Source organism: Hemibagrus wyckioides, linkage group LG20, assembly GCF_019097595.1.
Source record: "Hemibagrus wyckioides isolate EC202008001 linkage group LG20, SWU_Hwy_1.0, whole genome shotgun sequence".
NCBI classification, from domain to species: domain Eukaryota; kingdom Metazoa; phylum Chordata; class Actinopteri; order Siluriformes; family Bagridae; genus Hemibagrus; species Hemibagrus wyckioides.
Window position 1 is genome coordinate 588793 of NC_080729.1, and position 3124 is coordinate 591916.

A 3124-nucleotide genomic window follows, 5' to 3' on the forward strand; every position below is an offset into this window, starting at 1 on the left:
TACACACAATACACACAAGATACACACAATACACACAAGATACACACAATACACACAAGATACACACTGTACACACAAGATACACACAATACACACAAGATACACACAATACACACAAGATACACACAATACACACAAGATACACACTGTACACACAAGATACACACTGTACACCTACTGAATTAACACAACGCTGTTAGCTGAATGTTAAGGAGGGAGTGTAATGTTTGCTGTGGTGTCTGTTGATTTGTGTTCATGTACTATTCATGTTCATGATATTTCATTACATCTTTATTCGTTGGTTTCATGCTCAGGTTAGACTGATAATGTGTAATATAAATATATAAAAAATATAAATATATAAATATATAATATAAACAGATTCAGTGAAAACTACAATATCTGAAGTGAAGAAAGTAAAATATACACACTTACACACCTACAGCATCAGAACCCCTGCAGTGTTGTGTGGTGTGGTGGACAATCCAGAGTGTGTGTGGTGGTGGACAGTCTGGAGTGTGTGTGGTGGACAATCCAGAGTGTGTGTGGTGGACAGTCTGGAGTGTGTGTGGTGGACAGTCTGGAGTGTGTGTGGTGGACAGTCCGGAGTGTGTGCGGTGGACAGTCCGGAGTGTGTGCGATGGACAGTCCAGAGTGTGTGTGGTGGACAGTCCGGAGTGGACAGTCTGGAGTGTGTGTGGTGGACAGTCCGGAGTGGACAGTCTGGAGTGTGTGTGGTGGACAGTCCGGAGTGGACAGTCTGGAGTGTGTGTGGTGGACAGTCCGGAGTGGACAGTCCGGAGTGTGTGTGGTGGACAGTCCGGAGTGGACAGTCCAGAGTGTGCGTGGTGGACTGTCCGGAGTGTGTGTGGTGGACAGTCTGGATTGTGTGTGGTGGACAATCCAGAGTGTGTGTGGTGTGGTGAACAGTCTGGAGTGTGTGTGGTGGACAATCCAGAGTGTGTGTGGTGTGGTGGACAGTCTGGAGTGTGTGTGGTGGACAGTCTGGAGTGTGTGCGGTGGACAGTCCAGAGTGTGTGTGGTGGACAGTCCGGAGTGGACAGTCTGGAGTGTGTGTGGTGGACAGTCCGGAGTGGACAGTCTGGAGTGTGTGTGGTGGACAGTCCGGAGTGGACAGTCTGGAGTGTGTGTGGTGGACAGTCCGGAGTGGACAGTCTGGAGTGTGTGTGGTGGACAGTCCGGAGTGGACAGTCTGGAGTGTGTGTGGTGGACAGTCCGGAGTGGACAGTCCAGAGTGTGCGTGGTGGACTGTCCGGAGTGTGTGTGGTGGACAGTCTGGAGTGTGTGTGGTGGACAATCCAGAGTGTGTGTGGTGGACAGTCTGGAGTGTGTGTGGTGGACAGTCTGGAGTGTGTGTGGTGGACAATCCAGAGTGTGTGTGGTGGACAGTCTGGAGTGTGTGTGGTGGACAGTCTGGAGTGTGTGCGGTGGACAGTCCGGAGTGTGTGCGATGGACAGTCCAGAGTGTGTGTGGTGGACAGTCCGGAGTGGACGGTCTGGAGTGTGTGTGGTGGACAGTCCGGAGTGGACAGTCTGGAGTGTGTGTGGTGGACAGTCCGGAGTGGACAGTCTGGAGTGTGTGTGGTGGACAGTCGGGAGTGGACAGTCTGGAGTGTGTGTGGTGGACAGTCCGGAGTGGACAGTCTGGAGTTTGTGTGGTGGACAGTCCGGAGTGGACAGTCTGGAGTGTGTGTGGTGGACAGTCCAGAGTGGACAGTCCAGAGTGTGCGTGGTGGACTGTCCGGAGTGTGTGTGGTGGACAGTCTGGAGTGTGTGTGGTGGACAGTCCAGAGTGTGTGTGGTGTGGTGGACAGTCCAGAGTGTGTGTGGTGTGGTGGACAGTCCAGAGTGTGTGTGGTGTGGTGGACAGTCCGGAGTGTGTGCGGTGGACAGTCCGGAGTGTGTGTGGTGGACAGTCCGGAGTGTGTGTGGTGGACAGTCCAGAGTGTGTGTGGTGTGGTGGACAGTCCGGAGTGTGTGCGGTGGACTGTCCGGAGTGTGTGTGGTGGACAGTCCGGAGTGTGTGTGGTGGACAGTCCAGAGTGTGTGTGGTGTGGTGGACAGTCCGGAGTGTGTGTGGTGTGGTGGACAGTCTGGAGTGTGTGTGGTGTGGTGGACAGTCTGGAGTGTGTGTGGTGTGGTGGACAGTCTGGGGTGGACAGTCCAGAGTGTGTGTGGTGTGGTGGACAGTCTGGGGTGGACAGTCCAGAGTGTGTGTGGTGTGGTGGACAGTCTGGGGTGGACAGTCTGGAGTGTGTGTGGTGTGGTGGACAGTCCGGAGTGTGTGTGGTGTGGTGGACAGTCCGGAGTGTGTGTGGTGTGGTGGACAGTCCGGAGTGTGTGTGGTGTGGTGGACAGTCTGGGGTGGACAGTCCGGAGTGTGTGTGGTGTGGTGGACAGTCTGGGGTGGACAGTCCGGAGTGTGTGTGGTGTGGTGGACAGTCTGGGGTGGACAGTCCGGAGTGTGTGTGGTGTGGTGGACAGTCTGGGGTGGACAGTCTGGAGTGTGTGTGGTGTGGTGGACAGTCCGGAGTGTGTGTGGTGTGGTGGACAGTCCGGAGTGTGTGTGTGTGGTGGCCAGTCCGGAGTGTGTGTGGTGTGGTGGACAGTCTGGGGTGGACAGTCCGGAGTGTGTGTGGTGTGGTGGACAGTCTGGGGTGGACAGTCCGGAGTGTGTGTGGTGTGGTGGACAGTCTGGGGTGGACAGTCCGGAGTGTGTGTGGTGTGGTGGACAGTCTGGGGTGGACAGTCCGGAGTGTGTGTGGTGTGGTGGACAGTCTGGGGTGGACAGTCCGGAGTGTGTGTGGTGTGGTGGACAGTCTGGGGTGGACAGTCCCGGAGTGTGTGTGGTGTGGTGGACAGTCTGGGGTGGACAGTCCGGAGTGTGTGTGGTGTGGTGGACAGTCTGGGGTGGACAGTCCGGAGTGTGTGTGGTGTGGTGGACAGTCTGGGGTGGACAGTCCGGAGTGTGTGTGGTGTGGTGGACAGTCTGGGGTGGACAGTCCAGAGTGTGTGTGTGTCACTCTCAGTAATGAGGCTGAACTTCACTTTACTTTCACGTAGTTGATCTTTCAGCTGGAGAAACTGATTTCTGAAGGTTCTA